The following is an 11,632-nucleotide window of genomic DNA, read 5'->3' on the forward strand; positions in this document are numbered from 1 at the left end:
ACATTCTAGAAACTCAATGCCTTGTTAAAACCCCCAATATTTCTAGGGGTCTCCGGGGATTATTTCACAGGTGCTCACCAACATTCTAGGACGGCTGGCTGCCGCCACTTCCTACAGGGACTCCACCGGGCACACGCTGTGCCTGCTGCCATCACAGCTGCCAGGTGGGGCCCTTCTGTGTTTTATTAATGTGGTTAAGTTCAGAGCCAACTTTTCATTCCAGCGCTTGTAGAAGCCTAAACCTTTCTTCCAATTTCTGCGAGTTTCCATGGCTTCCACCTCCTTACCTGCTTTGTTTACCACCCGCCCACCTCCAACATCCTCCTCCACATTCTTGCTTCAGAACTCAGCTACTTCTGTTTCCAAAGAAATCCGTGTACATCAAGCACTTCGTATTTTTACTCCCTCATTCTCTCCCTTTTGTAAATTTAATTGACAATTTGTATGATAGGGAAAGGACAGAGCAGGAATTCAAAGGGACAGCACATCACAGACGGACGTCCTTTCACCACCCACTGGCTCCAAACCTCCTCTCTCCCTCTTCCTGTCTCTTCCCTCCCTCTCCTAAGCCAGCTCTCCACCCTTGACTTCCACGGGGCAGTCCCACTCACACCGAGATGCATTGGAGACTTTGATCTTACTATACGTGCTTAGCCAAGTATTTTTCTGATTAAGATTTTCAGAATCTTGAGAAGGAACCGAGTTTTCTCATGCAGAATTTTTCATGATAAATTCAGTCTATGACTTTTTTTTTTTTTCATTACCTAAAGTACCAGCATACATTCTTTCTGGTTCCCGTATCATTTTTTGGTGACAGAGGTGTGAGGACACAAGTCAAATGTCAGCCTTACAAGCCAGCAGTGTGATGTCAAGCTGCTGCTGTTTGTATCATTAAGGACTGTGGGATGGGGTTGAGACTGAGCACCTGCACCCTATAACAACAAATCAGACACAGCAGGGCACTGGAGAAGATGCCTCTTTCATTTCTTAGGATTCTGAGTGTTTCAAAGTATCAGTCATGCACCAGATGTCACTAAAGGAGGCATTTTTGAAACAATGTGACTTAAAATAATGAGGCTCAGATTGTTGCTATGAGCTCAGGGGGAAAACATACACAAGCAGAGACAGATTTACCCTGCAGCTAATGAAGTTCAAGCTTCAGGGCCTGTCACTTTGTGCAGGTTTTTCTCAGGCCCCGTCCCTAATTTTGTATTTATTATTTATAATTTTTTCTTAAAGAAGATTCCCCAAGTTGTTAAGTTTCAGGTGCCATGAAATCAACCACCCATGATACCACCTGAACACAGACACATGCACACAGGTGCTCTCACTGGACAAGCCCCTTGCAAAATTAGGAAACATAAAAGATGTCTACAGCCATGCTACCCTGAACAAGCCGATTCCCATCTGATCTCAGAAGCTAAGCAGGGTCGGGCCTGGTTAGTACTTGGATGGGAGACCACCTAGGAAGACCAGATGCTGTAGGCGTAAAAATTTAAAAAAATAAGGGATCGTAAACTGACTAGGTCCTTGCAATCTGTGAGGTCAACCAAAGGGTCGCCTCACCTAAAAAAAAAAAAAAAGAAGAAACATGAAAGCTTTGTGGCTGACATCCTCCCACCCCTCCCTGTTTCAGAGCCTGTGGTCTTGGATCTGAGCATTCTCGAGTGCTCCCACTGAACAGACACCACCACCCTGCTTGGTGCACTCATCTGCCTTTCCACACTCCATTATCTAATCTAGCGGTCTGCATACTACAGACTGTGGATCAAATCCAGCCCACCTTCGGTTTTTGTAAATAAAGTTCTACTGGAATATGGCAACACTTATTTCATTCATGTGCTATTTATTAAGGCTGCTTTCATGAGGCAGAATTGAGTTGTGCAACAGAGAATAAACTGTCCTAGAGCCTAAAATATTTACTCTTCTGGCCATGTACAGAAAAAATTTGCCAACCTCTAGTCTTAATCCTGGTAACTTCATAACTGATATTGATAACTCATTCCATCAGCCAATAATCTGTTTAAGAAATAAACCTAGTCATGCCCTTTCCTTTTCTTGCCATGAAACTTAAAACGAAATCCAACATCTTACCAGGCCCTGTAAAGTTTTACATGATCAATGCCACCTGATCTATTCCCCTGCCTCTCACCCTTTCACTCACCATGCCAATCTCACTTCCTGTTCTTCAGACACACTAAATGGCTTCCAGGCTCTAGGTCTTTGTACTTCATTCTTCCTAGGAGCCCTTCCCTCAGATGTCACATGGCTGGTTCTTTCTTAAGATTTGGGTCTCAATTCAAACATTATCTCCCTAGAGAGGCCTTCCATGACCATTTACAAAATATTGTCCCCTATCTTCAATCACTTTCGGTTATGTGCCCTGGCATCTTTTTTTTATAGCTCTTGCAATCATCTAGTTTGTTTACTTGTTTACCATTGATTCCCCCCATTAGAATGTAAGCTTCCCGGGATCAGGGCTTATCTGTCTTACTCAGAGTTGAAAAGTGCCTGGAATTGTGGCTCTCACATAACAGGTTCCCAAGAAATATTTCTTGAACAAATGAATGAACAGAATTGTCATGCCTTAATAAGGGGATTCTGAAAGGTGAAAAGGAATAATCTTTAAGAGAGGAATTTCAGAATTGCACACATAGCTGTGTGGGTGCATTGTGGGGAGACCACCCAGAGGGTCAATGATATTCTCCTTCTGGTAGCCTCTGAATGTAGGTTTCAGGTTTAATCCATGACCAGAAAACCACCCATAGCTGAGACGGATTTAATGAAAGCCCTACCTTTTATACTCTCGCTAAAGAAAGAAAATTCATGTTAGAATTCAGCCTGGATGGGTGAACCTATTTGTTGATCGTATTTCACTTAACAACCTCTGACACTGAAGCATTAACCAGAGGCAAGGCCTTCACCTTAAACCCTTCTTCTCAGTAGCAACAAGCATCTGCAATTTCAGGCGTTGTCCTGACATTAACCAGTGATGTTTTTTCAAAAATCTCTTCCTACTTCTATTTCCACCCTACCAGGCTCACTCCAGTCGCCCAGGACAAGTTCAGCACATTCTCTACCTGCCTCGACCTGCGCTGCATCCCTACGTGGGGAACACCTTCCCAAGCCCCTCACCATCTCACCATCTCCACTTGCCTATCCTTAAGGCCGTAATTAAGTCCCACCTCCTCCATCCCAGAGATCCCTAAAGTCTGCAGTAAATATTTCTTCCCTGACATCCTGTTGTACTTTCTGCTTTACCAGTTGCCTATCACTGCATAACAAGCACCATTATTTTGTCTCATGACGTTGTGGATCAGGAATTTGGGCAGAGCTCAGTTTGGTGGATTTTCTGTTCCATCTAATGTAAACTTGAAGTCATTGGGTGGAATTCATCGGGTAAATGAGTAGTTCTGGTTCAAGACAGCTCACTCAATGTTTGGCACATCGCTGGGGATGGTGCAAGGCTGGGCTTAGCAGGGGCGCCCAACCGGGCACTTACACATGGCCTCTAGTAAGTGCAGGTGGGTAGTGAGACTTCTTTTGTAGCAACTCAGAGTCCCCAGAGAGAGTCTTCCAGGAGACAAGAAGTGGAAGCTTCTTGGGAGGAAGTTCCCTCTCTGAAAATAAAAATGTTGTATTCATGAGATGGTCTCTCAAATTGCCTCTAGCCCCAAGAGTCTCACACTTTAACCCTGTTTCAGAGTTTCTGTACTCAGCAACCAATTCTGCTTTACTCGGAAAGCAGAAGACTTTTAGGAGCAACAGACAAATCACAACAGAATATGTTAAGAGCTGGATATAAGAGTTACGAACCAACCTGGTAGAACAGGATTGCAAATGTAGACATACTTCACCACACTAGCAAAAACAAAAACAAAAGAAACTTCTTTGTACTCTTTAACTGATTTAATCTTCCTCATAAGCAGCTTCTCTTCCAACCCTGCTAGACAGCAGTCATGTGCAGGAGAGAAAGGGACAGAATTTAACTTAATAATTAGCGCTGTCTCCATATTAAAATGACTCTTTTGGACAAATAGTCACTTAAATCTAAACTCTTTAAACAGAGTTGTTTCTCCCTTTTTCTCCTTCTTTTTTCAAGAATGTTTCTGGGTGAAGGTGAAAGCTTGAGAGTATTTCTGATCATTGGGGTAGCGGGGAGGCAGGAGGGAACTGAGGCTGTGAGAGGTATTTAGCCCAGGTACTGTCTCTCTCTGCAGACCTGGCATGGGGTGGTCATGGTAATCTAATCTCAGAATTGGCCTCTGCTAAAGATGGTCTCATCTAGCCTTATGGCATGAAATGGTGTCCTCCATGCTCACGACTGACCTTTGTCATAATTTCATGCCCCTGGCAGTTGTCTATTTCCGCCCCAGGCTGCTGCTGGCCTGGCCCTCTTCTGAGCTCCTCTGTAGCTTCTCACCAGGCCGTGCAGCAAGTTTCGGACCCTCTGACCAACACGCCAAGGTTCAGAGGCTCATCCTTGGGCTCGCCAATCTAGCCGCTTCCCTCTACTAGTTCTCTTGGAGACCTGAAGTGTTCACCAGGCCACGCTTAGGGACAGGGCAACAACATTGCACAAATCCGGGGAGGGGAGCACTCCCAAAGAATACAGTGTAATGGGTGTCTCCGGAGTTGCAAAACACACAGGTTCCACTATGGAAAACAGGCCACCAGCCTCAATATTGGAGTCACTTTAGATGCCTCCCAAGAGGGGAAACCATCAACAAAAATGTTTGACTTTTTAGCTCTTCCTTTGTCCCCACTTTCTTCTTCCCCCAATCCCTCAAACCTAGAAATCAGATTTCTCCCTGAGCATCCCATGTAACCAAGACTCTCCTTACATTAAGTCCTGAGTTTTCTCTACTTAAGTTTCACAGAAATTTAGGAGCTGGCCCAGCAGCCCTGGCTTCTGATATGCTAATGGGAGCTCAAAGAATATAGAAACTCACTTCTCCTCCCTTAAACTTGGCTTCGAGGACCATTATCTTGCTAGTGACTCAAAAATCCTATTTACCAGTCGGAGATGAAAATAACTTTATTATTAGAGTTGGTCTGCATCCTTTCCCTGAGGCTCTTAGATCCATTGTTTTGTTGATGGGTGGGGAGCCCAGGGCAACAACCATTCTAAGAGATCAAAATACCACAGAAAATATGTTTTAAATGATCACCCCCCCATATGCATATATGTTGCAAATATGGTTTTTACATTTTTACAGATAGTGGCATTACAGAGCTCTCAGGGGTTAAGAAATAGGGTGAACACTTCTCTTTCTTATGCTTATACAAGATTGACTTCCTATTAACCTTCTTCCAGGGTCCATTTTCCCAACCTTTGGGTTTTCTTAACATTCTTATAAAGAAGGGGTATGTTCTCATCACAGAAATGATTATTTCTGTTATGAGCTGGCTGCATGTTTTTGATTATGCCTCACTGTAGATTTTGAGGCGAAACAACTGAAATACTACGTCTCATATTTTCACCCTTCAGGACAACATCCTACATTCTGGTCCTAGCTGTGCAATAAAGCAGCTGTTTGATTTAGAATGTCACTTTGCTTTCCTGGAGTTCAATTTCTTCATCTGTGAAGTGAGAGGGTTGGTGACCTCAGCAGACCTCTGGCTATCGACTTACACGAACTGTTTGTAGTTGCACTTGACTCATACAGTTTCCACCTTAATCATTTATGCCTCCTCATTCTTTCAAACTCAACTCCTGGTCACCTTCCCCTGGAAATCTTCCCAGTCTTCTTCCTCAACACCCTCCTTGGCTCCCAGACTCAGTTAACTGAACTTCTTAGATCCTAAAATTTCCTACATGTATAACAAGAAAGTTTATTATGCACTCTCCACACAATATAATAACGATCTGTTTAGAAGAGACTGGATTATTAAAAATATCTCTATAATCCCAGAATCTAGCATAGTAACTGATTTTAGTAGGGCTTTCAATAAATATTTAATAAATTAATTATTTTATACCAATCTGTGATAGTCATTTCTGCACACACTTTTAATCTCTAAGAGGGTGCTGGGATCATGCTGAGGCCCAGGGGTGAATAGCCCAGATTGTCTTGGAACAAGTGAGTATTTAAGACTTCTTTGAAAAGACTCATCCTGGGGACACAGAGCCATTCTTGGAAGGAAAAAAAAAAAAGGAAGAATAATAACTTTATACTTTTATAGTTTTTGCAGAAAAGAACAAGGGCCTTATAGTTTGATAAAACATAATGATAGGCTAGGCTTCAGTCTCTAAGACTGGAGGGTAAAGGGGAAATCTGCATGTACCTTTCTGGAAATTTAACCTGGCCAGTGTCAAACTTCCTTTGCCTGGTTTATTGGCAAATACGTAGCTTTCGCATCCAGTATAATTAAAAACTGGGCAGCTTCTCCACGTCTCATGATCTCTTTGAAAATCCAGCTGGTAATTCTTTTACTTTTTTGTTTTGTTCTCATCACCTGGACACATGGATAACTCAACTCTCGGATTCTTATTTGATCCTGTGAAACTGGAGTTTTCCAGAATATCAGAGACCTCCTAAAAGCTCAGACTTCTCTGAGTTTATCGTTTGTGGATAAACGTGACGTTCCAAGGAATCTTAGGAATTTCTTATTCCTTTTCATCAAATTGTGTTTATTTCAGGGGGTACCAGGGCTTAGTTCAAATGGCAACCACATTGGCTCTTTGTGTAGGCATCCCTAACCTCCTGTTAAACAAGGACATTATCAAACTTGCCGGAGATCTGTCAGTTCTCTTAGTGAAGTTCAAGGGCTGGAGATGTGAGATGTTTCCCATTGTGTTGGCCCCTGGAAGGTGCAAGCAATCCTACCATATGTCTTACCAACTCACTAGCCATTCCCTGTGTTCCTTGCTCTGCACATTCATCTCCCAGGGATTTGCTACACTAGTCAAAGGGAAAAAACCCTCCAGATGAAGAAGAATTCTTCTTAGGACAAAGAATATTACATGAAGGGGCAGGAAAGGGAGTGAACAGAAAATAAGCTTAAGAAAATGGGAGGTAGCTCTTGGGTCACAGCTTTTTTCCACTCTTCATAGATGAAAAAATAACCAAAATTATGTTGTTTCCAGAGTGCCTGTTGACAAGAGATGATATCTCCTATAAATTTTGCAACTTACAAAGCACAAAAGATCCTCTCTGATTTTTTTTTTAAAAAAGGTCTCATGTTTAAGCCCTCCATACAGACCTGGCTTAATCCTTCCAGAAAACTAGAGAAATGTGTATGTGGACAGTGATGACTCCCAGCCCTGCCCCCACCCCGCCCATCCCCAGGGTCTATTACAGCAGTGGGACCAAGGAGCCCAGTGCTGAGTATCTCAGCACCTTACATGTAACATTGGCCATTGCTGAATGCTTCACACAAGCCAGGCCTCCGTTGATTCAGGGAATGTTCACAACTGCATAATGAGGTCTGTGTTATGAGCCCCATTTGGTCAATGAGAAAGATAAGGTTCAGAGAAGATAATTTGTGTGGACGTACACATTGAATAGGAGGCTTTAATTCACATCTTTTAATTCAAGTCTTTCTAATTCTTAATCTGCTTTCCTAACTGCTGTGTTGTGCCAGCCCCTCTTCTCACTAATTAAAGGGTGACATAAAAAGTTAAGCCTTTAAGTTTACAGCCTAAAATAATTTTGTTTAAAGTAGCTGCTGTCAGTGGGCTTCTCAGATTCACCGGGCAGCCCAGGCCGAGTCCTGAGGGGGTCTGCGTGTGCTGCACGTGCCCCACAGGCCCTGCTCCTCTCCCCTCTCTCTCTGTTAGCCTTCCTCACCATTCCATTGTCCCCAAGACATAGTAATATGTTACTAATTCTTAATAATGTATTAAGGATTAATACTAACATTAAATTATTGGTAGATATTAGATATTAAATTGCTATTAATAATTAATATTTATTAATCAAATTGCGGCTGGGCAATTGAATTGATTCATTAGATGGAAACCTGTGGTCATGGTGCTTCTAAGTCACTGGTTCTCAACTATGGGGCAATTTTACTGCCCCCCACCCCCAAACAGGGACATTTGTTATTATCTGGAGACACTTGTGGTTGTCACATCTTGAGGGGGTGCTATTGGCATTTAATGGGTAAGGGCCAGAGATGCTGCTGGTTACCCCACAATACACATGATGCTTCCCTCCCCGCCGCCACACACACACAGCAAAGAATTATCTGGCCCCAAATGCTACTCTAATCAAAGCACAGAAGTTGTCACTCTCTACACCTAGTTATGAGACTGGTCCTGAGACCCTCACATGGATGAATCACCTGATTGATTTGCCTTCAGGGAAGAATAATGTTGAGCTCACCTCCCCTTTAGTATTTGCTTCTTGAACAAGTAGATCGATTGTGGGAGCCTTGTTCTCAGAAGGGAAATGGTGAGTGATAGTCCAGCAAATGTGGAGGTAGCTGGCCTCCAGCAAGAAAGCAAATGCTGAAGCCCAGGCTGAACCAGTAGAATAAGCACACCCAGATGAGCAAGCAAGCCCACAGGAGTGCTGGGTGGACAACGCCCATCACCCAAGGAGGAAAGTACAGGCACCATGTCCTGAGCAGGGATCTGAGAAACACAGGGAGGTCCTGCCTCAGCCCTGTACCTGAACTGCCTGCCACATTAGACTGCCTTGGCAGCCACACCTGGTCCCCAATAAGACTGTGACTCCAGAGAGTTGGTGCACTAACAAGCTAATGTGCTTTTTTTTCTGCTTAGCTATACTCTTTTGTTCTTGTTAAATAATTTTTTTCTCCCTTCACTCTTCTTTTTCCTGCAATCTCTCTTTTTTTGTTTTATTTCTAAGAAAACTTGAGGCACACTGGCATCTTCTTTTTTTTATTCTTTGGTCTCCTAACTGGGGCTTTTTGAGGATAAATATTGTCTTTTTCTTAAACCTTAAAAAGGGTCTGGTACGTAGCAGATGTTCAAAATATGTTTGTGAGAGAAATGGATTTTCCAAGATGAAGTTAGCAATGCAAACACATCTAATATTTTCTGCACTTAATGGTTTCTGCTTTTAAAGTCATGTGCCCATATTAATAAAATGTCAACTATCCTAATTAGGACAACTTATGGCTTTAACATCTGTGTTATGGAGAGGTCGATTTCAATCCACAAATGCTTATTGAACATGTACTGGTTAGTGTTTTAGGTGCTCTAAGGGATATACAGTTGAACCTTCAACAACAAAAGTTTGCACTGCGTTGGTCCACTAATATGTGGATTATTTTCAATAAATACTGTAAATGTATTTTCTCTTCTTTATAATTTTTGAAATAAAATTTTCTTTTCTCCAGCTCACTTTATCATAAGAATTCTGTATATATTACATATACCATACAAAATACGTGTTAATCAACTGTTTATGTTATCAGTAAGGCTTTCGGTCAATGGTAGGCTGTTAGTACTTAAGTTTGGAGGAAGTCAAAAGTTATATGTAGATTTTTGACTCTGCAGAAGATCAACACCCCTAACCCCTGCATTGTTCAAGGGTGAACTGTGCAGATCAATACATCACAATTTCTGCATCATGAAGTTAAATTCAGTGGGAGAGGGGACAATTTGCAAACAGCTAGCTATGCCAAATTAGGGCAGATATGAAAATGGGAGTACAAGCAAAGAGGAACAGGAGCACAGATGAGAGATAAATTTAGAGAATTTTGTCTTAACAGGGACAGCTTAAAAACAAAATGGCATCTGAACTGCGTCCTGAAAACTTGGTCGATGTCGATTGGTCCCCTCACAAACTGTTGCTGCCTAGACCTGGGCAGGATCCTCATCTACTCTTAATTGGGGGTGAAATCTTTGTCCCTGAGGTAGTAACTGAGGGATAAATGAGATGATTTCAGACCAAGAGGGTCGATAAAAAGTGGTACACAGGTGAGATGAACATGCTAAGCTTTGTTCATGTCAAAACACAAAGCTTGCCAATGTGGTGAGCATAATCAGGGCAGATGCCCTCCTATATCACTTGACTGAACCTCTTTGGGACTTAGAAATGGATGGATGGGCAGTGACTCTGTCCTTCAACTTCAGCTCCTATCTTAACCACAGACTTTAGCTAAGCTGAGCCCATGTGCTCTGGCAAGACTTTCTGTGTAACTTAAATCAAGTTTCATCTCTGATATATTAGGATTTTCGCAAATTGTTAATACCATTATTCTACCCCCATCTGTTTCATCAGCAGCAATTTAAGCTCAGTCGCTTTGAATCAGTCATAAACAGTCCCAAAGGTTTACTCGGCCTTATATTTCCTAACACGATTTATAGTATTCAAATATTGAGTTAGATTTCAGGATGACATTCATCAAGCCTGCTATAATATGCCCTCAGCTTTTTTCTCATCATTTCTGTCATCTGTCTTGGCAATAAAAGTGCTGCTACTTTTACCTCTGTTCCATGTGATTAGATAAAAATCACTTTTTCTTCCCTAGGCTTCTATTTCAGCAGTACCTCAGAACTCGTCTACATGTACCACTTAAATTTCATTCCTTCTATAAAGCTTTGTAATAAACTTACATCTTCAAATACGTTTTCCTCCAGGATATACCCCAAATTGGACTTTTTACCTTTCCAAGTGTCAGAATTGCTTACGTGGATAAGGGGCATTATACCTTCCAAAGATCAGGTCTCCTGGACCACTAAAGATGCATACGTTCACAGGGACAAAGGGCTGAAGTACTGTGACGTAGGCTCAGACAATCTCATTTATAGGGCTCAGTGTCCAGACTGGGTTACTCTCCAACGGTGAAATCCTCAGGACTCTAGCAGAAGAGACAGAGTTGCCAGGATCCATAGAGACATGGCTGCTTTGTCCTAAGCCCTCACAGACTCTAACAGAGGCTAGAGTGGGGTCATCTAGTCCAACCCCACTTGTTTCAGAAACCGAGAACCTGAGATCTACAGAAATTGCAACAAATGAGCTTTAAAATCTTAATAATAGTTCCCAGGCAAAGTCCCAGATGTACCCTGTGGGTATTTCAGCATCAGTCATTCCCTATGTCACAAAAACCCACATTGTATATACTCCAAAGAAAAAAAAGCATAGGCTCTGAGAACAGACCGCCCTGAGTCTGTACTGAGACTCTATCACTTACTGATAGGCAGAGTATTTTCCACCCTTTTGAAATGGTATATAACACTTCCTCCCCAGAAAATCATGGAGCACCCATTATAGTACATGGGACAGTGAGGAATTCAGAAAATGGCAACTAAACTGTAATTTTGGAGATCCAGAGAGCAATATGTAGACACTAGACATTTAGGGAAAAGAGCCTGGGAATTCGGAGGTAGATGGAACCTGAGAATGAACTTAGAAGCCAGAGAAAACTTCAGGCTAACCTGGCAAAGTCTACCAATGCCTGGTCTAGGACTGCAAGACCAGTTTGGACCAGCTTTAGCCAGTCAAACCACTGGCGCTCAGACCATTCCATTGCCTGGAGTTCTCCACATCCCACCCAGTGTCACTCATTTTATTCTCGTTCCTCTCCTACAGAGAGAGAAGATGAGTGAAAGAAGAAAAGGATGCTGGCCAGAGCCTGCCACCTCTGTCAGTGAGAAAACCAGATTACACTCCAGTGTGCTCCCCTCTCTTCTCCTTTATCATTGGCACTGGAC

The 11,632-nt window shown here is 42.5% G+C and overlaps 1 pseudogene; it reads left to right on the top strand.

The window, feature by feature from the left end:
- Positions 1-1,369: 1,369 nt before the first annotated feature.
- LOC112485057 lies at positions 1,370-1,488 on the top strand (annotated as a pseudogene).
- Positions 1,489-11,632: the final 10,144 nt, after the last annotated feature.

The sequence above is a fragment of the Pteropus alecto genome, unplaced genomic scaffold, assembly GCF_000325575.1.
Source record: "Pteropus alecto unplaced genomic scaffold, ASM32557v1 scaffold95, whole genome shotgun sequence".
NCBI lineage: Eukaryota > Metazoa > Chordata > Mammalia > Chiroptera > Pteropodidae > Pteropus > Pteropus alecto.